This window comes from Tamandua tetradactyla, chromosome 10 (assembly GCF_023851605.1).
Source record: "Tamandua tetradactyla isolate mTamTet1 chromosome 10, mTamTet1.pri, whole genome shotgun sequence".
Taxonomy (NCBI): domain Eukaryota; kingdom Metazoa; phylum Chordata; class Mammalia; order Pilosa; family Myrmecophagidae; genus Tamandua; species Tamandua tetradactyla.
Window position 1 is genome coordinate 81,712,280 of NC_135336.1, and position 26,493 is coordinate 81,738,772.

General features: G+C 35.9%; 1 pseudogene; it reads left to right on the forward strand.

Moving 5' to 3' along the window:
• The first annotated feature begins 17,783 nt into the window (after positions 1-17,783).
• Positions 17,784-18,242, forward strand: LOC143648010 (ras-related protein Rab-27A pseudogene; annotated as a pseudogene).
• The last annotated feature ends 8,251 nt before the right edge of the window (positions 18,243-26,493 follow it).

Here is a 26,493-nt window from a genome sequence, read left to right on the forward strand (position 1 = left end):
TGCTGAAGACCCAGGTTTGATTTCCAGTGCCTGCTCATGTTAAAAAAAAAAAAAATCTAATTATGAAGATTCACTTTGGGCAGGCTACATTGGCTCAGCAGGCAGAGTTCTTGCCTGCCATGCTAGAGACTTGGGTTCGATTCCCGGTGCCTGCCCATGCAAAGAAAAATAAAATGTCTTCTGGTTTTCCATCTTATATAAAAGCAACTCTCCATGATTCCTCTTTATTGATTTATCTAAGATTTATAAAGCAGTGGCCTATCATGTCTGGTAGGCTAAAGACTAAAGTACCTCTTCTGCTGATAAATTAAACACCAGAGAAGTGATAGGTTTTTTGAGATTCCAATTAATAGTGTGATTTTTTTTAAAAAAACAGAACAATGCAGACCCATAACAAACAAAGCTTGTCACCATTTCTGTGTTTAATTTTAAAATAGAATATGAAATAACTGTATAGCATAGTTCAAGAATAGTTCCTTACTCAACTGTATAACTTACTGAACAGACAAGACATGTTCAAAATGTGAATACTAGAGGAATATTTAACAGTAAATTTTGAATTTAAGGATATGTGTACTAAATTAAAGTGACATTACACAAAATCAGTTGTCTTAAATAATTTAGTAATTTAAGCTGTTAATCACAAATCAGTTATATGGCTCAAAACTACACAAAGCAAATAAGGAGTCTGGAGAAGGAATGTGGTGAAGACAAATTTTGGAAAGAACATTTTGTTTTTATGGTGATATGAGTCTGCATGTGGATGTTGCTACCCTTTGCCCTCGGTCTATTGAAATGCCTTGCATATAATCATCAAGAGTTTGAAATAATCTTTGTGCTACTGGGGCATACTGTAGAATGTTGCCTGACTCGTGCTCAAGAAATCTAAGCCAGTGATGGTTGCTTTGAGCGCAGTCTGCAGATTCAGGGGGTTTAGAGGCATGGTTGATAGACCATGATAGACAGCAAGATATGTTGTGGAATATTTAAGACAAGAACAAGAGAACTCCAAGGAGATATGAGGGATGCTGAGAGTGGAAATCAATATGATGAGGATCATGCAAATTCTAGGGATGGGTGACATATTCACTCTTTACCCCAAAGGAGTTGTGTTGTTGCATATTCCACTGGCCAGGGTTCTCTAGAGAAATGAACCAAAAGGAGAGATCTGTAAATATGAGGTGTATAAAGGTGTCTCACACAACTAGGGTAATGGAAGAGTGCAAACTCCATAGAGCAAGCTGTGAAGTTGCGGGCTCTGATAAAGGGTCTGGATATACTTCAGAGAAGAGGCTCACTGGATGAAGAAGCAATGAAAAAGTCTCTTGCTCCTTAAAAGCTTCAGCTGATTGGAATGTCTTGTTATCTTTATGTACATTGCCAAATTACACTGGACAAATTAACTCCACAGATTTTTTTGTGTATTTAGTTATGTTTAATTTAATGATTGGAAATTGTAGAATTCTGCAATTAAAAATTGGAATATCTAGTAAAATTCAGAGATTTGAAATTCTGGACCCTCAGATCCTTAGTGGTGATAATTAATCTATACAAAATGGTCTTGCTGGGTTTTGTAATTGGATTTCAATTATTTATTCAGCATTTTAGGATTTGTAACTTAGTAAATATAGTACACAGACTATGAAATTGACAGAAAGTCATTAAAATTCTGTGAGTGTTTTATCATCAATAAATACAAAAGCCTGGATTGTCATAAAAATAGCAGGGTACATTTGTTATAGAACTATACGAAATTCCCAAAATTAGGAACACAGTTCTACCAACAGGAACAAATGACTATACTCCAACATCTAAATTTTGAATGCAAGACAAAGACCAAACTCAGTAGTGACCCATATGAAAATCAGATGTGAAATTTATCCAAAAGCAGAACTAAAGTTAACCGTATTTGCTCATGGGGTACTCAATGCAAAATAAAAAAGAAAGAGTTATTCAAACTGGTATGTTATGTTGTCATTGAATTTACAAGTCCAAAGATATCTCTATTATAAACAAGATAAAAATCATGATATTTGAATTCATATTTACTGGCACATATACTCTTATTTCTTCCTTTGTAAGATTCATCATGGTCCTTATTCAGTTAATGTTTATGGGATATATTTTCTGGATCTGTGAGAATAAATGTTCAATTAACATGAAAGTGAAAACACTTTCACATGTACCATTTTTCTAAATGAACTAACTGATTAAGTAATATATTTTAAATTAGAAAAAAATTACTGCAAATAGCCCATTCTAAAACAACTTGAGTTATTCTTAGCTAGTTTTTCTTATGTACAATTTTATATACCTGGAATGAAAACTCAAAATAAAATGTTTTTGGATTTGTTTATAACATTACATCTTTATTTGAAGTTATCAGGGAATTACATTGATACTTATTTCAGTGGCACCTTTCTAATAAATGCAGTAAAAAAAGCTCGGTGATTATTTTTAATGTGTTGACTTTCTTATAGGAACGTTTCCTGCATGTAGGAAAAATCTGCTTTTGTCAGCTATGAATCTTTGTTCTCAGCCTCTGACCTCTTTAATAATGTGAATCAATTAATCCTAAACCTCAAGTTGCAGTATAAGGCCCAGCTGAAATGGAAATGAAACTGCATTTACTCTGGGAATTTTCTTCATGGTGGCTACCAGCCATCAAGTGCCCACTTTACCCACAGGGAAGCTAAAGGTCACTGTTTACAATTACATGAGAATCTAATAGGCCTCTGAGAGATAAGAAATTTTCCTATATGGGATTTCTTTGTGAACCCTCTCTTCCTCTTGATCACACTCTCTCCAGACAGGCTCTAAGCACATGGACTTTGCATGCTAAGGGGTGTATTAGTTTTCTATTGTTCCAAAACAGAGTTATCAACATTCATTTTTCTACTAGCAGTCTATTAAAAAAAATAGAATTATTCCATCATAATCCTCAGAATTTTTCCAGTCTCTGCTCACTGCCCAATTCTAAAGTCAATTCCACATTTTTAGGTACCTATTATATCAGCACCACCCTCCTGGTACCAAAATCTCTATTGGTTTTCTATAACTGCTGTTACAAATTACTAAAAGTTTAGTGGCTTAAACAATGCAAATTTATTATCTTATTGTTCGGTAGGCCAGATGTCCAAAATGGGTCTCATTGGGACAATTTCAAGATGCCAGCAGGACCTCATTCTTTTCTCCAAACTCTAGGAAAGAATCTCTTTCTTTGCCTTGTCCTGCTTTTAGAGATGTTCCACATTCCATGGCTCCTGGTAGCTCCCTTCCTGTATTATTTTAGACAATAAGAGTAGGTCAAGTCCTGTTCACATCACATCATTCTGATAGACTTATGCCTCCTCTACTTTCAAGGAATATTCTGATTAAATTTGGCTCTACCTGGATATCCAGAAAAATCTCCTTAATTTAAGGCCAACTGGTTAGCAACATTAAATCTAACTGCAATCTAATTCCAGTCTGCATGAAGCCTAATTTATTCACAGGTTTTGGGGATTAAGACATGGACATCTTTGGGGCTAGGTTGGGGCATGATTCTGTCTACCACAAGGTGCATACTTGATTGTCCAGTTTCCCTACCTGATGATCTCTCATGGTCCTGATGAAGTGTCCTACAAGAGAGTTTACCAAAATACCACAGAATATTTCTTAGAAGTTTTAACTACTCTGCTAATCCTCCATGTTTTCCTCTTATCAAGAATTGTACAGGAATCACAGTAATTTTCTTGTCTGTACCCAGATGCTCTCCTCATGGAGATGAAAGTCGACGTAAAAAATATATATATATATATATTAATGTTGAGAATGATGGTCTTACAAAAATGCCTACATCCTAATCTGGAGAAACTACTTGAAATGACAAAATGACCTTGCAGATGTGATAAAGTTAATAATATTTTGGTGGGAACAAGATCCTGGATTATCAAAGTGGTCCTGCTGGTCCTTGAAAGAGGGATAGGAAGGTAAGGATCAGAGATGAGGTATGATGACAGCAGCAGAGGACATAGAGAGGGAAAGAGATCTAGAAAGAGAGAGGGGCTGAGATTTGAGGATGCTGCAGAACTGGCTTAGAATTAAGAAGAAGCAGCCAAGAGCTGAAGAATTTAGGTGGCCTCTAGAAACTGTAAAAGTCAAGGAAATAAATTCACCCATAGATACTCCAGAAGAAACCAGTCCTGAGACCTACTCTATATTTCTAACCTTCAAAATTGTGATATAATACATTTTTGCTCTCTTAAGGCCCTAAGTGGCCTAAGGGAACTATAGGAAACTACTACAACCACAACCAAATTTTAGAATTTCAGTAAATGATTGGAGTGCAAATGAAGCCTGGAGCTAAAAAGGCCACTGCCTGGTATAGCCAGCTCTAAATGATTCTTTCCATGCTTCCTAAATGTAAATGTCCTTGAGTCAGTGTTCCTAGAAATTAAAAACAAAACAAAACAAAACAAATCAAAACAAAAAACTGTAGTTTTACTATAAATTCCAGCAAGTTTATCCACCTTCCAGTATCAATTAAAATATATATAAATATTTTGAATATTCATAAGCTTCCAATGTTCCAAAAACTTGTTTCAAAGACACCAGAGTGGCCAAAACTTATTTGGATTTAAGTCCAAATACTCTCAGAGGCTATTGTTTTTAGATTGTCCATGCTGGCAGACCAGCTTCTGGGAATCAGATACCTGCCATTGCAGCAACATTTTTGAAACCAATCATGAGACATTTTGTTCTGGCTGAGATGCAAGTTTTTCTTCCCCTTGTGAGAGAATCACATCTTCAAAAATGTCCTCTCATATTTTTGTTTATTGCAGGTCACCACTTTTATTTTATGTAAAACCTCTTTCCTCAGATCCAGTAACTGACATGTTAACAACTTGATAGGTACGTCCAAAGGCTATTAGATTTGGGTGTTATTTGGTATTCCTTCTTCTGAAGCAAATTAAGTTTTACTGGGTAGCAGTTTTTTGTTTTGTGTTATTTGAGGCTATTCGGAGTCTAACACAGGCACTTAAAATTAGCATTCTTGTCCTTCCCTTCTAAACATCCTCTTAGAACTAATAGGGATTATAACATCACCTCCAAATTATAACTTGACTATATTCACAAACTTCCATATTTCTTCCCTGGGACATCACGTGTTTGTTCTTTCAAAACTAGTCATTTTGCTATCTCTTAGAATTAACCAAATAAGCACTGTTTTGGAATTCCGCACTCATCTCTGCAAACCACTTTCCAACAGTCATGACCATCTGTCAAAATAAACTCTCTCCAATTCCAGAAGTTTTAATGGGCCCATTATGCAGACCCCCCTGATCCTGAAATGTTAGCTAACCCAGATGTGATTCCTACACTAAAAGGGTACAAAGCGAAGTGTGCAAGCTATAGAATGTGAGATTATATTACTTCTACTTTTCTTAAAATTCTGTTACTGAATATAATCTTGGCTTTAAAGTAAACCTTGCTCTAAGCTGATGGTAGATTCAACCTCAGTTATTCTTGTGGCTGTCTCTGCCCAGGCTGGGTTTACATTAATAAATCAAAATTTTATATGAACACATTTACTCTTACAAATTGAGTCTTTCATCCATCTAAAAGGTGGAATTTATATTATGATTAAATGGTTGCACAAAATGTAAATGATTTGAAAACATGTAATAGTTTGAAACATCCTTTATTAAACCTTTCATTCTAAGTTTAGTGTGTTTGGTCCAGGTAAAGAAAGGTCTTGTATTTATAAAAAAGAATTTGTACATTTTGTATTTAAAATTTTATTTAAAGTACTTATTTTAAATGATGTAGATGAATTTTAGACACTGACACAATTAGGGTTTCTTAGAATTTTTTATTTACTGCCCAACGAAATCTTCCCCTTTTATTCCCTACAATGATCAAATGAGTTGAAATTTAAATAATACACCATATAACACTTACTCTATGTTCATCTTTATCCACAGCTTTTTTTCCCTACTACAAACTGTATCCTGGCTTCTGAGGACATTCCTGGGCTCTTGGCTCTATTAGGAAGCTTCTGTCTCTGCCTCCATTTGTGACCATGCATACCTTTTATAGGCTGGCAAATAAAATCAAAATTACATTGAGTTTGGGGCAGGCCACGGTGGCTCAGCAGGCAGATTTCTCGTTTGCCATGCCAAAGACTCGGGCTTGATTCCTGATGTCTGCCCATGCGCACACACACACACACACACACACACACACACACACACACACACGGTAAAAAAATTACACTGAGTTTAAAATTTTTGCAAAAAGCAGTAATTCTCAATCTGCCTTCTCTCTCTCTCTGTTACTTCAAAGGGATTCAACTCTCCCTTGTAAGTTTTTGCCTCAAGATCTGCTTTCTGGCTATCTAGTCTAATATACACATTTTGGTGTTAATTTCCAAACTTGCTGAATTTCCCCCAAAAATAGTTTATCAGTCCAAGTCATGTACTATTAGTAGCAGAATGTAATCAGATTATTAGCCTCCACTTTGAAAATTACAAGGTCTCGTGGTGCTTCCCTTCTCTACATAAAAATGTTCATTGTGAGGATATTATGTAGGATGTTGTTTTGGTTTTCCAGGGGGCCTGTAACAAAGTGACACCAACTGAGTGGCTTAAAACAGAGGAGATTTATTGTCTCAAAGTTCTAGGGGCTGTAAATCCTAAATGAAGGTTTTGGCTGGACCATGCTTCCTCTTAAACTCTAGGGGAGAATTTGTTTCAAGCCTCTCCCTTTGCTTCTGGCATTGGTTTGCCAGAAATCCATGTGGTCTCTGTCTCAGTTGTCTCATGGAATTCTCCCCCTGTCTCCATTCTATGTTCAAATGCCCTCTTATTTATAAGGTCACCAGTAATACTGGATTAAAGTTTTACACTCAGTGTGACTTCATTTGCCTAATTCCTTCTGTAATGACCCTATTCCCAAATAAGTTCATTTCTAAAGTACTGAGGCATTTAGAATTCCACGCATCATTTTGGAGAAACAGTTCAACCCACAACACATGTATTTGCCTTGTTACTCCTCTAGGGTTAAAGGGCACTGGACTGTTCTTTTATTCACTGCCACTCATTTGGCCTGTAAGATGCTGCTGTTTTGTTCCATGAATCTATGGGGAAAAAACCTTTCTCCAAAACTGGCCCCTCCTATTTTTCCCTCTGTCCACTATTACAAATCAGTACATATGATTTAGGATTAGGTGCAGCCAAAAGAAACTCAAAGTAATACGGCTTAAGCAAGACTACAATTTATTTCTGTCTTACATTTACAAAGTACATCTAGTCTAAGCTTTTTAGAGTCCAAGACTCTTCAGTCTCAATCCTCTACCATCCTCATTCTCAGCAATATGGCTTTCACCTCATAGTGCATGATGGCTGCCTGAGTTACAGTTTACAGAGATAGTTCCTACCAGTGGGAAAGGAAAAGGGCTGAAAAAAGGTAATGCAGGCTTAGTTTTATTCAACAGTAAACATTAATTTGTCTCAACTCTCTATATGACCCTGCTCTTGAAGTTTTCGTCTCTTCTCAGAGGCCTTTTTCCCAAACTTTGAGATATGGTCTGAGAAGATAAAGGCAAAGTCCATGCTTTCATTCCAGAATCTCAGTCTCATGTTTCCTCTCCTATTTTCTTTTTTAGTGGATTTCTGTTACCTATACATATTCCTATGGTGGCAGAAAGGAGGAGGTGGAAGAAGGTGGAAGCAGGGAGAAGTGTGGACATAATAAAGAAAAGTTTTAGCTTAATAGGTATTTTTTAGGACAAGCTCTTTATATTAAACTGGAACCACAGCTTTTGAAAAAGTACAAGATGCTGATATCACTGCTTTCTGACTCTAATATGTCAGTGACATATTTGTCTCAGTGTGTTCAAGATATTCAGATAAGGGGAGTTTCAGGCTTATTGTCAAGTGAAGTAAGTAAACAGGTTAGTTGAAATGCATTGATTTTCTTCCTACCATATATATTTCTTCAAATCTGTAACATTTCTGGCATGCTGCAGATTCAATATAACAAGTTTAGGACAAGTTTATACGCTTTCTGTTACCTTCAGATAAGAAGAGATCCAACTCTAAAGGTAATAGCATTATATAACTTAGTGTGCAATATTTATTTATTTGCTTACTTACTTACTTCTGTGTGCATGCCTGCATTTCACCTCCCAGAAATTTCTTATCAATGGCACAATGGCACAGCTTATACATTACCATTTTTGATAAATTCTAAAGAAAATTCTAAGTTAACTATAGAGTGAATTAATGCACACTTGCCCCTGACTCGAGCTTTTAACTGAACTTGACCTAAAAGGAGAGCAGAGGAGAGTGTTATAGTGTTGAGAGAGAAGGACAGGGTCACTGGGAAGTTCAGTCATTGAAACGTGTTTGATTGAGGAAGTTAATTCTGTGACTTGGGGACTGTACTCTCATGTTGCAATTATCTCTGCAGTGCCCGACTCATGCATAATGGAATCCTGTTTTTCCATAGGTACATGTGAATTAAAGATTAGAAGAATGTTTTATATGACCTTTCAGTAAAAATAAATCTTTGCATGATGATTCAGTTTCTGAATAATCAGTTATAATAAATTGTCTACTGCTGTCAAAGCTTTTCGAATTCACTTCTTACCTTTGCTGGGAAAAATAGAGCTTTTCTCAACATGCACATCTATACAATAATGTACATACAAATATTTGTGGCAGATGTTCCCTCTCTAAATATCTTCTTCTTAGTCCTCACATAAAGATGAAGGGTTTGGGAAGAACCCGAATAAGGATATTTCAAATTCTGGTGGGGAAGAGGGGAATCTATTTATCCAGATATTCACTTCTAGTATGAAGGAATGAGATGAATTCTATTTATCTAAGGTCACTTTATCTTTTCAAAGTACAAAAACAATTTCAAATGGTGCCATGGAATAACCATAACATCCCCGTATATTACAGGCATAATGATGTACTGTGGGGCTCTTGCTTTATGAAGATCTTTTTCCATGTTTATCTCTTTTCCTTCTATGTACCATTATGTAAATTTGGTAACAGAATATAAATGTGTACATATATATATGCCCACATACATTATGAAGCAGGATCACAACATAAAAACAACATTGTTTTGATAAATTTCTTAGGGCTTTTGAGGGATGGTCCTATCACATCACTGCAGGGATGATTAAAGATATGACTGTGTAGTAGTGGAAGTACACAGCATAAACGATGTAGTCAAGAAAGGTTAGGTTTGAATTCAAGATTTGCCATTGCTAGGATGGAGGACCACAGAAAAATTTTGCTGATTTTCATGTTTCTTATTGATAAAATGGGAACAATAAAATTAAATAATAAATTTTGAAGTCCTATAATAGTTCCTGCTATGAAATAGTTGCTCAATAAATGTTCACCACTATTATATATTTTTCTGTAATTTCAAATATCAGCATGTAATTGTTTTTATCTGAGAAAGATTAGGACCAAAATTCACACTGCTATAAGATTCCTTTAAGGCAGCTAAAAAAGTAAATTTTAAATTTCTTACCTAATCTTCAATAATAGCCACAGTATGTATTAATTTCATAGCATAAAAATGTGGTCTTATATCTCAAAGAAATAGAGATGAATTATATGGTTCAAAAGTTATACGATCAAGACAGACAAATGATGAGGAAAACAGGAAAAAGATCGATTTAGTGTCAATTCTTTCCACCATTGCTAAGCAAATATATGCTTAGTATTGTAGTATTTGGAAATGCAAAGCTGGAAAATATGCTACGATTCCCTTTATTTATTTAAGCAGTTCATATAATTAAGAGGAAAAGTCAGAAGTTAAGCCCATAAATTTAAAGGGACCTCAACATTTTTAAATCTCATTGTCTGAGTAAACTAATTATCCTAGTGGTCTTTAATGAAGATAAACAATTTTAAGCATTGGTATGTACTATTTTCATGAATTCCTAATAATATCATTCCCATTCGTTTTCCAATGTGAAATGAAATCAGACACCTGTATTTAGTTAAAGAAAAGGACTAAATCGAAGGCTCTTGTTTATAATATGTGGCAGTATGTGTTATTTTGATAGGAAAGGAAAGTTTCAAATTATGTTTTATTTTTTAATATTTATTTTTAATAAGTGAATGCATGATTTTCAAATCAACTCCTTTGATTTTAACAAATATGTGCCACTCTATCATAATGAAGGATTGGGTGTGTTTTCTTCAGTATTGATGTAAGAGAAACAAAATAATATAAATAACACAAAAATATATTTTTAAGAAGCATTTTACTCAAATTTTATCTTTGTTATATATAATTTTATCTAGAATATTAGTAGATATTTACATACATAGCACTAAATATCATTTCTAATAAATAAATGCTAGCAAATACAATGGACCAAATCCATTCAAATCAAAATAATATGCATAAGTATCTTTTTAAAAACTCTGCAGGCTCTTTTAAAAAAGTGATAAAGTTTAATTATGGGCAGAAGATAAATTTTAAATAAATACAGAGATAAAGCATGTTCTTTGAAGGAAGTAGTAAATATTTCGAATGTGTTAATACTCTACAAGTCATTCATAAAAATGTTGCTTCAAGACATCAAATTATTTTTGCTAATATTGAGGAAAGTATTATAAATTTTATTCAAAGAATTAGTGAATGGCACATAATAATGTGCTTATAGGGGGGCATCTTGTATTCCCAGATAATAAATTTGTCAGAAAGCTAAAATAAAAAAATTTTGATACTCATGCCATCATAAATAAAAACACAAATGAAAAAAGTATAGAATATATATTCATCTCTGATTCATCATGCTATACTCGGAATATCTATTATTCATGAATTCACACAAATATCACTCCTGTACTTTTTCTCAAGTTGAATAATGTCTTATTTACATGTTATTCAAAAAGAGGCAATGTAGAAAAAGTTTGTTTGTCAAATTTTTTTTCTGCTTTAATAAAGGTGACATTCAAAATGGTAATAAAATTTGAATTATTTATCAAATGGTGTTGGGATAATTAATGATGATATACTCTGAAATCAATTCATGGTAAAACTTATAATCAAATAAATATTATGCAATATAGAAAAAGGATGGTAGGACAAAGAGGATTAGAGGTGGCAATGAATTTAGCTTGGGCTTTTCAACCAAAGGCATATGCAGGTGTCTTCTTTGAGATGAAGCTCTGTCGAAATTGCAACCCTGCTGAGGACCCTAAAGGCATTCTTGAGAATTACTAATACATGATGCATTATGCCAACACCTCAGCCATAGCTACAGGTACAGCTTATACAGGACATAGAGGTAGAAAAGAAGAGAAAAGAAAGGAAATAACAAAACAGAAAAAAAGCATTTTCCCCAGGTATAAAAAGATGTATAGAAATGAGAGGAAACGTAAAGAAGTGGCTCAGATACCCCTCATTTCTGACAGTACTGGATTCCCTTCCAATGTCCACAGTCATTTCAATCCTGCATGTTGGTGTAAATTCATATCCCTCATCTGGCCACATGAAGTTCTGATTAGAGAACCCATGCCGAATGTGTGCATTGTGGGGTCTGAAAGGACTCTCCAAACCATAGTGTGGATCAAAAACTTTTCCAGCAGAGACCTTTTTTTATTCACAGAAGATGAGTTCATTGCTCTAACAAAATCAAACAGGGACTTTGGAAAATATATCCAATGAGACAAAAATGTCACGCAGGTAGGAAAAGAGAATAGTTAAGAAAAATACACAACTCAGGGAGAATTCTGAATCTATATTATTTCCATAATAATCTAAAATGCATTATTTCAATTAAATAAAAGTGGGAAAAGGCAATATACCATGAGATTATAAAATTATAAATTAATGAGGAACAATCCATTGTGGCATTAATATGTGTAAAACCAAACAAGTTTTGTCTATACATTTTTCAGAATACAGAAGTAAGTACCAAAAGATAAAAATGAATGGAATAAAGATTATTGATGCAGAGAACATACAGATAATTTTCCTTCTGGAAAAGCGCCAAGAAAAAATGAATAAAAGGAAAACAAAGCAAAACAAGGATAAAATGAAAATTCTGTGAGTTGTGGAGGAACAATGCTATATATCAAACTCTATATATCTCATACTGTATATCAAAAGGAGTTATTGTGAACCAGGTGTCTAAGATTTCCAGGGCCTCCTTGACAAAAAACACACAGTGGGCTGGCTTACACAGCAAGAATATATTGTTGCACTGTTCTAACTTTAAAGTCCTGGCAAGGCTTACTTTCTCCCAGAGCCCGTGGTTTTCTGCAAATCCTCCATCACACAATGTTCTCTCTCTCCTGGTGCCTGCTTTTCTGATTTCTGCTGCCTTCTGGCTTCTACTGACCTGTGGCTTCTTCTGTTTTCTAATTTCCTTTGCTTAATGAATCAGGTCATATGGCTTAAGTCCTACCCTGATTCAGTTTGTCCTCATCTAAATAAAATCTTCAAAGTTCCTATTCATAAATGAGTCCACATCTTAACTAATAATAACATCTTCAAACATCCTATTTACCAACAAGTTCACACCCGGGGACAGGGTTTTAAGGCAAAAACATGTTTCTACAGTGTATGTAATTCAATTCCCAACAAGGGCTACATTTATAGAAAAAAAAATGAAAATCTAGACATGGACAGATGAAATTCTAGTATTTCAAAGGTAGAGGAAAAACACAGTAAGTGTCTTAAAAAAAATACATATACAGACTTATGGACTGCTGCCTTCTCCCATAAAAAAGAAAGTAAAAAACCATACACAAATATTGAGAGAAAAAACATTGGAAAGTAAAAATTCTATTCCAAAACAATTAGCTATTTATTTTTATGGCCATGAAAAAATATGTTCAAATATACATGGGTTCAGAAAATGAGCCATCTGTTATTTATAGATAACCTACCCAATTAGATTTGAATTCAGATATGGGAATCATATATGTGAAGCATATTAAATAAAAGAACTGTTGATATCCATTGAAACTATTGAAGCTAATTTCCACTCAGTATTTTTAAAAGTTAAAAGAATAGATATCAAATCATGTTAATATTTCTAAATAATAAGTACTTCACACAATAGTGTCAAAAAATCAGATTTATGAACAAAAATGGAGTGAATAGAGGTAAGACGATATATGAAGTATCTGTGGCTTATTGCTTCCATCTCTAGGGGTAACATTGTTGAGTATTTAGACATCTCTCAAAGAAATAAAAATGTCACATAGAGCCTCTCATCATGGCACAGTATATGGAAACTCTTGGGAACATGTTAGCTTACAGTACTAAATAGCAAGCCTTCCCCAGGAGTCCTCACACTCAAGCTGGCCTCTGCTGACTTTGATAGATGGGCTCAGAGGCCAGCATCTATTAGGAAATGTGCATTTCCTTAGGAACATGACCCATTTCAGCTGCAGCTAATAGGGAGAAATCAGATTGAAGCTCCATAGCCAGACTCCAGAACCTTCATTTTAAAACTGCTTCTCTCTGGCATAAGCTTTTCTTATTGCTCCATCCGTGGCAGGCATTTCTATTCTTTTGCTTATAAATTTCTTCCAAAGGTATAAAACTGTTTCCACCACTTCAGCCTTTTAGTGAATCATCCTTTATTTCTGCTAAACTTGAAAGAAATTAATTTAGATCGCCCCTCCCCACAGGATGCCAGCCTCTATTGCTTTGAGAAACATGTTAATTTGCCACGCTGCTTTCCATCTTGTTATTGTTCTCTGTTATGTTAATTTAGCTTTCCCTCTTCGTTTATGAATATTTGGAACCTGACACCTGGTTTATCACTCTCCAACCCTGCTATAATTTGGGTGACTTCAAATTCCATGAGAATGGCAATTTCCACTTCAATTCTGGCCCCTTAAGTACCCCATATCTTCAAATCTAAATCCCTTTATTTCACCACAAATCGTTCTCCTTCACCCGGTGCACTCTCTGAGGCTTATCAACATTAATTTGAGGAATATCACAAACCAAGACTTCCTTCCTTTATTACTCCCACTATAGCCGTTCTTTGTACTTATTAGACCCCCACTGATCCCTGTATTTTCTCTTTGACCATTCTTTTCTGTCTTTTATTATTTCCCTCACTGCCAAACTTACTTAGATTCCAAATTCTAATACCCCAGCCACTGTCAGGACCATATTATAGGTTACCACAGCAAAACATCCTGAGTAGCCTCTTCAAATATTATGTCCCCTTTATAGTCTACACATTATGACCATATTTTACTTTTAAAGTAAAGCTGAAATGATCCTGTATACAACAACTCAATGACTCTTCATGACCCTTAGAATAAATTTCATCATCCTTATTAGTGCCTATTCTCCAATCATTTTTCAAGTTCTTTATTGAGAATTGCTATAAGCTCCTGTTTCCATTTGATTTCTCACCCCAACTTAAAAGTATGCCTTCTATTTCTTAGGCCAAGAAGGCCAAAGTGATCTCACTGGGCTAAAATCAAGTGTCAGCAGCTTGTTTTTCTTTCTGCAGACTCTAAAGATGGGACAATACATCTCCTTCCTCATTTGAGTTTTTGGTAGAACCAATTTACTTGCAGTTATAGGACTGAGACCCACATTTGCTTGCCAGCTGTAAACCGACTGATGTTCTCAACTTCCATCATCTGCCCTAATTCTTAGGCTCATAAACCCTTCATTCAACTTCAAATCCAGCAGGGGAAACCAAGTCATTGTCATATTGATTCTTTCTGACCCTTATTCTACTGCCACATTTTTTCATGAACACAGCAGAGAATATTTCTTGGCTTCTAAGGACACCTGTAATTAGACTAGTTCTACCTGAATAACACAGGATCTCTCCCCATCCCAAGATTCTTAACTTCAAACTCATCTGCTAATTCCCTTTTGTCATGTAAGTTAACATATTCACAAGATCCTGAACCTGAGACCTGGACAGGCATCTGCCCACTACAGATCACAAAACAATTATTCAGTTTGCTTGACTTGCATTGACAGTCTTTGTGGTTGAGACTCAAATACAGATTGTACTGACTATGTCACTGAATTTAACTTTCCCAGGTAAAATATGTAGGGAGACAGGATTAAAAATATTCACAATGATTCTAACTGTCAGCATTATCAAGTTGCTGAAGACTTATTGGAGCCCCCATTTAACAAACACACCCATTAAAAGTTAGTAAAAGGGGACATAATTTGTTCTTTATTATGTTTGTATGAAGGCATTAAATATTCATTTAATATTCTGTAGTTTTTTTCCATCTTTCGCTATCTCAATTCTCATTTCATCTGCTGTGCTCTGATTTCTTTCTTAATTAATCTTTTTCCATGCTAATAATGAAGAATAATTATGAGTTATTAAATAAGATTCACCCATAAAAGTTTGAAATCTTCTTTTCCATTTTATTTCTCTTCTAGATCAAAAACTTATTTTCCAGATCCAATTAAAAGTGTTTATTTTATTTTTATAAGGAGAATTAATTACTTTCAATAAGGCCTTTATTTTGTTATATTTCAGATTTATTCATTTTTTATCTTTACTTCTTCAGAGCTCACATATAAATGCTTAGTTTCTAGTTGAATACAATCTGAAAATTAATTATTAGATCAGGTATCTAAAGCACGTTGTTTCAAAGAAGGAATTTTCCTTTTTCTTTGTATGCTGTATGGAGAGGTTCACATTTCATTCCTTTTCCATGTGAGCCTCCCACTCCTGCAGGACCATTTGTTGAATTTTTTTATTTGCTTTTTCTCTCTTTTGTTTGCTTGTTTGTTTGTTTTTGGGAAGTGCATGGGCCAGGAATCAAACCCAGGTCTCCTGCATGGCAGGTGAAAATTCTACCACTGAACTACCCTTGCACCCCTAAGGAATTTTCTTTGGTCAGTGTAGTTTAAAACACTGCCAAGTAACACCATGGGTTTAAGATATCTATGGTATAATTGATTTTTTATGCTATTTTTATGTTGTTATGAATGACATGAGGTTAAATTATATGGGTATTTTTGTGGTGGTGAACCGGTAAATTGATTCATTAAGATATGAATCAATATGTACTTAAACTCAGTTACTTTGTTGTACACACCATCATAAACAGTATGGAAGGAAGCCATTGCCTAATAGATCTAGGTTCTATTATTTCCAAGCCCTATCAACAATTTTTCATATTTTTCCTATTCCATTTATCAGTTTATTACATTAATATAAATATTAAGTGATACTGTCTTTTATATGTATACAGTTTTCTTCCTGCCAGGTTTGCTATTCCTTTTCTCTGGTTTATCCAGGTGACCTCTTCTATGTGGCTTGTTAACTGTTGGTCAACTCTTTTTTCTTATTCTCCATACATTCTGCAATCTCTTCCAATTCTTGGATTTCAAATAACATGTGCCAATGGTTCCCAAATATGTATCTCTTCCAGACTTCTCCTGAATCTGATCTACATGCCCAATTACTCCTTTGATATTTCATCTCTATGTAGAAGTCCCATTATCTTAGACTAAACATTTCTGAAATATAACATCTCTCATTCTTCTCCCTATTATATCCCACTTAATATTTACATTAATAAAACTTACCACCATCCATCTGTTCTGCATGCCAGAAACCTAAGTCATCTTTGAAATATCCTCTGCACTTTCTCTCAAGCCAGCAAATCTTTTCAACTGTTATTTCCTAAACTTCTTTGAACCTAACACCTTTTTCTAATATCTCAACTTAATTTATTCTTCTTTCACCTTTAACCTGTGTTTCCAAAATATTCTCCAAAATTATTTCCTTCCACCCACTTTGGCCCTCCTCCAATCCATTATCTTTATTGTTGATAAGAGTTTTTCCATTGAATGTAAATCAGATCATGTGTCACCACTTTTAAATACTTCTCCTAACATAGCCTCTGTTTCAATTTCCTAGGCTGATTAACCAAATCCATGAAATGGATCAGGTAAAACAATGGAAATGTATTTGCTCATGGTTTGAGGCCAAGAAAATGCCCAAATTAAGATATTATCAATGCAATGCCTTCTCCCCAGAGACTCTGGCTTTCTGGCCCTGGTTGTTGGTGATCTTTGCTCCTCCATCATATGGCAAAACACATGGTGGTGTATCTTTGCCTCTTCCTTCTCTTATGGGTTTGGTTTCAGCTTCTTGTGTCCTGCAGCTTCCTCTGGATGCTCAGTTTCCAGAAACTAAGAATTTTCCAAACCATCAACAATTTATGGTTTAGTTGTACCCAGGGTACAGTTCTCAGCTTATTCTTCTCCTCTCATATTTTGCTAAAATCTGCAAGGAGAAACCAGGCTGCATTTTCCACATTTTGCTTGGAAGTAGTCTCACCTAAATATCCAAGTTCATCAATTTCATGTAACATCAAAATTTAATTTCACTAAGTCCTTTGGCGCTTTAAGACTAGGATCACCTTTCTTCCAGTTACCAATAACACATCCATCCTTTTCTTCTAAGGCCTCATTGGAAGGACTTTTAGCATCTATATTTCTACCTACAGTCTCTTCAAAGCAATCTAGGCATTTTCTAACAGACACCTCACAATTCTTCCAGCCTCTACCCATTACCCAATTCCAAAGCCATTTCCACATTTTTGGTATCTGCAGTAACAGAATCCTACTCAGTACCAAAATCTATTTTAGTTTCCTAGGCTGCTCAAGTGAATACCATGCAATGAGTCAGCTTTAACAGTGGGAATTTACTCACAGGTTTGAGGAAAGAAAGCCCAAATCAAGGCATTATCATACTGATGCTTTATCCCTGTGACATTAGGGATAAAGCAGTTATGAAGTTATGGGACACGGCTGGGCAGGAGAGATTTCATAGCTTGACAACAGCATTCTTCAGAGAGGCTATGGGGTTTCTTCTGCTTTTTGATCTGACAAATGAGCAAAGTTTCCTCAACGTCAGAAACCGGATAAGCCAACTACAAATGCATGCATATTGTGAAAACCCAAATATAGTGTTATGTGGAAATAAGAGTGATCTGGAAGAGCAGAGAGTAGTAAAAGAAGAGGAAGCTAGAGCACTTGCAGAGAAATATGGAATCCCGTACTTTGAAACTAGTGCTGCCAATGGGACGAACATAAGCCAGGCAATCGAGATGCTTCTGGACCTGATAATGAAGTGAATGGAGTGGTGTGTGGACAAGTCCTGGATTCTTGAAGAAGTCATGTGGTCCAATGGTTACACCTCTACAGATCAGTTAAATGAAGAAAAGGAGAGGGGGGCATGTGGCTGCTGAAAGTGCAGTGAACTACACAGCAATTCAATGGCCCATGTCTGTAATCTTCTCTATGGTTGATACATGGCATAGTGAGTTTTTAACTGGCACTGTGTATGAACTGCTTCTCACCATCCTTACTGGAGCTATCAATAAAGCATCTACTTTTAAGATTTAAAAAAAAAAAAAAAGCCAACCCTGGGGCTGGCTGCTGGCAATCCTTTGTTGAAACCTCACATAGTGGCATTTCTTGGTCTCGCTCTTCTCTTCCAGATTCCATTGTTTTCAGCTTCTCCCTGCTTTATCCCTGGGTTTTTCTCATTGTTGAAGGCAATCCCCTTAAGGGACTGTAGGTGTAATCAGCCATAAATCCACCAACTTGCTGATGACTTAAATCCAATAACAACTTTAACAGAAACAACAATTCCAGCGCTTGCTTGACCAAGCAACTGGATACCTAATCTGGCCAATTTAACACATAAATTTAACCATCATAGCCTCAAAAATACTGGTCAATCTTCTAGTCTCCTACTTTCCAGGCTCATTTTTCACTATTTCCTCCATCACTTTTTGAATTCCAGACATAGTGGCCTTTTGATTTTTCAGACCTTTAACATTTCAGGCCTTTAACATTTCAGTATCAAATATAACCTTACTCCTACTCCAAATAAGTAATTTCTGAAAGTCCATTACCTCTTAACTCAATCTTACTACCTCAGGAGAATGAGATGTCAAGTCTGTAAGGTTTTATATTTCCAACAAAACTTGCAGAAATTTAAAGCTAAAGCATAATTTTATCAAAATGTCATACATAACAATGGAGAACATGGACAAATCATTTACAACAGTATCATGTGATAACCAAAAATATAAACAGATTTCATAGATATGAACAATAATGCACAGAAGAGAGTTTGTGTAACTTGTTCAATGTCAAACAACTAGTAAGGGTGAAGGCATGATGCAAATCTAGATAATTTGACAAGAGAGTCACAGAAACAAACTTAATACAGCCTCAGTATAAGAGTCCCCTTAGATGGTAATCAATTGCAATTTAAAAAAAAATTCTACCATAGATACAACCTAACATTTCCTCTTTTAACCAAATTCAGATATATATTTCAAGGCTGCTAATTATATTCACAGTGTTTGGTTACCATCACCATTATCAAGAATAATTTTTTAGAACTTCTGGAAAGATGACCCAATAGAGTAGCTCAAGTCCAGCCCTGCTCCACAGAAAAGTTAGAAAAGGGATGTGTGGGAGAATGAGATGGCAATTCAAAAGTACAGTTGACCTAGGAGAGCTTTCTGCACCAACTAGGATGGCCCTTGGTTGCAGAGGCTGAGGAACTGAGAAGCAGAAAGCTGGAGCCTGTCATGGAGGCCCAGAGCCCACAGGAGTGCACAGATAGGAGCCAGGGACTAGGAAGTAAGCCAGGCTGTGTTCTTTGAATGCACTACCCTGACCAGTGCAGTCCCATGACCAGCAACTCACCCTACAACCCATGTACCTGAACCCCATAACCAGTTCCCATTCCCAATGCTGTAAATGCCCCTGCCCTTCCAGCCCCCACTGCTCATACCGGCCCCAAGTCCCCACCCCAAGTGCAGCTCAGGCCACCTTTCCTGAATGCTTTCTGAGCGCCAGTTCCCCTCTTCTTCTTACAGGACGTTGCCAGGGTATAAAGGCTACAGGAACTAACCTCCATATACAGGCTACCCTTGCCCCTGCCCATAGCATCACTCAATGTCACCACGCCCACCCTGAACTCTGCACATCAGTTTATGGCACTTCTAGAGCTGCCCATGCACATGGACTCCAATCACATCATTCAGCTCTGGATACATCAGTTTACAGGACCCCTAGAACCATGCATGCATGCGGCCCTCAGCCACACTTCCCAGCTCTGACAAAGTGCTGACCTCCAAAGCCAGGTCACATCTGCCTCTAACCCACAAGAACATAACACCAACCTTCTGCCATAGTTCTATGCATGTGCACAAAGGGCTCCATGCCCTAAAGCAGCACACACCAAGGTTACAACCCCCAGACTGGAGCACCCACACAGCTACATCATCTCTGGCTGCTGGGTGCCCACATTCACAAGCACCAGTGTAATATCCCCAACTTGTGCCTATACTTACCCTGAAACAAATCACTGCACTGTTGTGCTACTCCCTGTGTCCTGCTCCCTACTGCATGTCCATCCACCAGACACAAGGCCTTAGGCTACTGAAAGAAATCAACTCCAAAGTAAATTGATCAAGATACTTACATGCAACAAAAATGAGAAAAGATCACTAATTATATCACAATGCAGACTGTTAAAGCCTTAACAACTAAATTAAAATACTAGAGGAGACATGGCTATTGGAACAACTAATCAAAGATGTTCATAGAATTCTACTTAATAAAATAAGTGGGATGGCAAATGACATAAAGGAAATCAAGAAGATAGTAGAGGAGCATAAAGAGAAATTTAAAAGAATAAATAGAAAACAGTGGATATCACTGATATTAAAGACTCTGTTGACCAAATTAAAATCATACTAGAGGCACACAACACCAGATTTGAAGAGAAGGAAGAAAGAATAAGTGAGATAGAGAACAGGATAACTGACTTTGAAGACTCAAAACAGTGAATGGCAAAAAAAGATGGGAAACTCTGAATTGGATCTCAGGGAAATTATGGACAAAACAAATCATACAACTATAAGTACCAGTGGTGGCTCAGAAAGAGGAAAGAGGAGTAAGGGCTAGGAAGACTAGCTGAGGATACAATGGGGGAAAGCTTCCCAGTCCTTATAAAGGACATGAATATATACGTCAAAGAAGCCCAACAAACTCTAAACAGAATAAATCCAAATAGGCCTTCTCCAAGACACATACTAATCAGGTTCTCTAATATTAAAGAGAAGCAGAAAATTCTGAAAGCAGCAAGAGAAAAATAATCTGCTACGTACAAAGGAATCCACATAAGGCTGAGTTCAGACAACTCAACTAGCACCATAGAGGTAAGAAGGTGGTGGTGTGACATATTTAAGATCCTGAAAGAGAAAGACTTTCAGCCAAGAACTCTATATCCAGCCAAATTGTCCTTCAAAATTGAGGAGCAATTAAAGTTTTCACTGACAAACAAGTCCTGAAAGAATTTGTCAACAAGAGACTGGCCCTACAAGAAATACTAAATGGAGTTCTGCTGGCTTGAAAAAAAGATGGGAGAGGGAGGTCTGGAGGAAGGCACAGAATTGAAGAGTGCCAGTAAGCATAAATTAAAGGATTAAAAGAGAAAGAGGGAAAAGAATATATGGATCTGACAAATAAAATAAAAAGATAAGATGGTGGATTCAAGAAATGCCTTTTCAATAATAACTTTGTATGCTAACAGACTAAGCTTACCAACTAAAAGATATAGATTGGCTGAATGGATTAAGAAACACGATCCAGCTATATGCTGCTTACAAGAGACTCATCTTAGACACAAAGGTACAAATAGATTGAATGTGAAAGGATGGGAAAAGATTTTCCAGGCAAGTCATAACCAAAATACCAGGAGCAGTTATACTAACATTGGACAGACTAGACTTTAAATGTAAAAACATTATAAGAGACAAAGAAGGTTGCTTTATACTAATTAAAGTGTCAATTCACCAAGAAGATATAACAATTGTAAGTGTTTATGCTCCTAATCAAGGAGCTCCAATGTTCATGAGACAGACATTGGCAAAACTGAATGGAGGGATAAATGTTTCAACAGTAATAGTAGAAGACTTCAATGCAACACTCTCCTCTATAGATAGAATGACCAGACAGAAGATCAACAAGAAAATAGAGAAGTGAGATAACTTGATAAATTAATTAGACCTGACAGACATATATATAGGTCATTGCACCCCAAAACACAAGGATATACATCCTTCTCTAGTGCTCATGGAATATTCTCCAGGATAGATTTATGCTGGGGCACAAAACAGGTATTTATAAATTTAAAAACATTGAAATTATTCAAAGCACTTTCTCTGGTCAGAATGGTATGAAGATGGAAAACAATAGCCACCAAAGGCCAAGAATATTCCCAAATATACGTAGATTAAATAACACACTCTTAAACAAACAATGGGTTAAAGAAGAAATTGCTAGAGAAATCAGTAGCTATCTAGAGACAAATGAAAATGAGAATACAACTTATCAGAATTTATGGGATGTGAAAAAGACTGTGCTGAGAGGGAAATTTACTTCCCTATATGCCTACATTAAAAAACAAGATAGAGCAAAAATTGAGAACTTAATAGCACACCTGGAGGAACTTGAGGAAGAACAACAAACTAACCCCAAAGGAAATAAAGAAGAGAAATAACAAAGATTAAAACAGAGATAAATGAGTGGGAGAACAAAAGAACAATAAAAAGAATCAATAAAACCAAAAGATTGGAAAACTTTGAGAAAATCAATGAAATTGACTGGCCACTAGCAAGACTACAAGGAAAAAAAAAGAGAGAAAATGCAAATAAACAAAATCAGAAATAAGAAGGGGTGTAATCACAGACCCTGGAAAAATAAAAGAAATCACAAGGGATACTATGAACAACTATATGCCAATAAATAAGACAACTTAGATGAAATGGACAAATTCCTGGAAACACACAAACAAGCTGCACTGACTTGGGAAGAAATAGAAGATCTCAACAAAACAATCACAAGAAAAGAGATTCAATCCATCAACAAAATCTTCTGACAAAGAAAAACCCAGGGCCAGATGATTTCACAGCGGAATTTTAGAAAACATTTCAAAAAGAACTAACAGTAAACCTACTCAAACTTTGACAAGAAATTGAGGGAAAAAGGAGTTCTACCTAATTCATTTTATGAAGCTAATATCATTTTAATAGCAAAACTGGGAAAAGATGCTATAAGAAAGGAAAACTATAGCCCAATCTCCCTAATAAGCATGGATGCAAAAATTTTCAACAAAATATTAGCAAACTGAATCCAACAGAACATTAAACGAATTATACACAACAACCAAGTGGGGTTTATACCAGGAATGCAAGAATGATTCAACAGAAGAAAATAATTAATGCAATACAGCACATTAAAAAATTGAAAGGGAAAAATCACATTGTCATCTCGATTGATGCTGAAAAAGCATTTGACAAAATTCAACATCCTTTTCTCATGAAAACACTCCAAAAGATAGGAATCAAAAATAAGTACCACAATATGATAAAGGCTAAATATGAAAAACTGATAGCCAGAATCCTACTTAAAGGAGAGAGTTCTGAAAGCTTCCCCCCTAAGATCATGAACAAGACAATGATGGCCACTGTCACAACTATTATTCAACATTGTGCTAGAAGTTCTAGCTAGAGCAATCAGGCAGGGCAAAGAAATAAAAGGCATCCAAATTGGAAAGGAAGAAGTAAAACTTTCATTATTTGCAGATGACATGATACTATACTTGGAAGATTCTGAGAAATCTATATTAAAATTACTTGCACTAATAAACAAACTCAACAAGCTGCATATAAAATCAATGTGCAAAAATTAGTAATGTTTTTATACACAAGCAATGACCTAGCTGAAGAGTCAGTTAAGGAAAAAATACCATTCCAAATAGCAACTAAAAGAAACAAGTACTTAGGAATGAGCTTAACTAGGGATGTAAAGGACTTGTACACAGAAAACTGCATAACATTACTAAAAGAAATCATAGGAGATATGAATAGGTGAAAAGTCATTCCCTGCTCATGGATAGGAAAACTAAATACAGTTATGATGTCAATTCTCCTGAAATTGATCTACAGATTCAACACAGTAACAATCAAAATTCCAACAGCCTATTTTGAAGACTTGGGAAAGCTAATTACCAAATTCACCTGGAAAGGAGAGATACCAAATAGCTAAAAGCATCCTAAAAATGAAGAGCAAAATGGGGGGATCAATACTCATGACTTTAAAACCTATTATAAAGCCACAGTGGTCAAAACAGCACGTTACTGGAAGATAAAACCATTGACCAATGGAATCAGATCAATAGTGCAGAATTAGACCACCAAATCTATGGTCAACTGATTTTTGATGAGGCCCCCAAATCCTCTGAACTGGGACAAAATAATCTTTTCCATAATTGTGCATGGAAGAAATGGATGTCAATAACCAAAAGAATGAAAGAGGACCCCTATCTTACACCCTACACAAAAATTAACTCAAAGTGGATCACACACCTAAATATAGGAACTAGCACCATAAAGCTTCTAGAAGAAAATGTAGGGAAACATCTTCAAGACCTAGCAACAGGAGGTAGCTTCCTAAACTTTACACCCAAAGCACAAACAACAGAAGAAAAAAAATAAATAAATGGGAACTCCTCAAAATCAAATGCTTCTGCACCTCAAAAGACTTTGTCGAATGGTGAAAAGGCAGTCAATTCAATGGGAGAAAATATTTAGAAATCACATATTGGACAAAGGTTTGATTACCTGTGTATAGAAAGAAATCATACAACTCAACAACAAAAGAACAAACAACCCAATTATAAAATGGGCTAAGGATATGAATAACATTTTTCTGAGGAGCAAATACAGATGTCTCAAAAGCATGTGAAGAGATATTCATTTTCATTGGCTATAAGGGAAACAAATCAAGACTACAATGAGATACCACCTCACACCTATAAGAATGGCTGCTATTAAACAAATGGGAAACTATAAATGTTAGAGAGGATGTGGCGAAATTGGGACAGTTATGCACTGCTGTTGGGCATGTATAATGGTGCAGCCACTATGGAAGACTCTTTACAGTTTGTTATGAAACTAAATATCATGTTGCCCTATGTCCCAGCAATAGGAGTAATTTGTATATAAGCAGAAAAACTGAAAACAATGACATAAACAGACATTTGCACACCAATGTTTGTAGCAGCATTATTTACAGTCATCAAAAGATGGAAACAAGCTAAATGTCCATCAACAGATTAGTGGATCAATAAAACGTGGCATATGCAAATGATACAATATTATGCAGCAGCAAGATGAAATGACATCTGGAAGCACATGAGAAGTTGGATGAGCTTTCAGGACTCAATCAGCTTATTTCATAATGCTGATTGAAATAAGCCAGACACAAAAGGATAGATTCTCTATGATTCCACTTTTATGACCAGCATAAAAGTATGATCAGAGGCTTATAATGCAGAATATAGGGGACTTAGAGATATAGAGAAGCTAGAGATGGGTGAACCATTAGCTAATGAGGTGAAACTCCAATGTAAGGGAATAGATAGAAGTGAAGAAGTCTAGTGTGTCTATAAGTAATATTACCATATTGAAGATTATGGTAGTTAGATTCAGACAACTTGGCCAGGTGAAGGTACCTAGTTTTATTGCTGTGGACATGAGCCAATGGTATGTGAACCTCATCTGTTGCTCATTACATCTGTAGTCAGCTAGGAGGCATGCCTGCAGCAATGAATGATGTTTGACTTAATTGGCCGGTGCTTAAATGAGAGAGCGCAACATAGCACAGGCCAAGCAGCTCAGTATACTGCATCTCAGCAGTCGAAAGCCAGCCCAGGCCTTTGGAAGTGCTGAAAGAAATCACCCTGGGAAAAGTTATTGGAACCCAGAGGCCTGGAGAGAAGGCCAGCAGAGACCACTCTGTGCCTTCCCACATAAGAAAAAACCTCAGTTGAAAGTTAGCTGCCTTTCCTCTGAAGAACCAATGAAATAAATCCCCTTTATGAAAAGCCAATCTGTATCTGGTGTGTTGCATTCTGGCAGCTAGCAGACTAGAACAAAGATGAACAAGATAAAGGAGGTTCTATAGACCTGTATTTCCCACTGATTAACACTAGAAATTGAATTATTTTTGCAAGAATTACTTCAAAGATATGATTCATGTACAAAGGGTGTTTAAGTCCCAGACAGAGGGGAAAAACTGTTATTGTATGCTTTGGGCTATGTTCAAAAGGAAAACATCAACACTACCACAGCAATAGCAGAGGTAAATAAGGGTGAGGGACAAGAGTTAAGGGAATGTTTAGATTTTCTATTTGGCGCATGTCATGGTCAGGTTCAAGTGCCAACTTGGCCAAGTGGTGGCACCTGTTTGACTGGTTGGGCAAATGCTAGCCTGTTTGTTGCTCTGAGGACATTTCATAGAATTAAATCATGCTCATGTTAGCTGCATCCACAGCTGATTCCATTTGTAATAAGCCAGGGGGAGTGTCTTCTGCAATGAGTGATGCTCAGTCTAAAACTGGAATCCTTT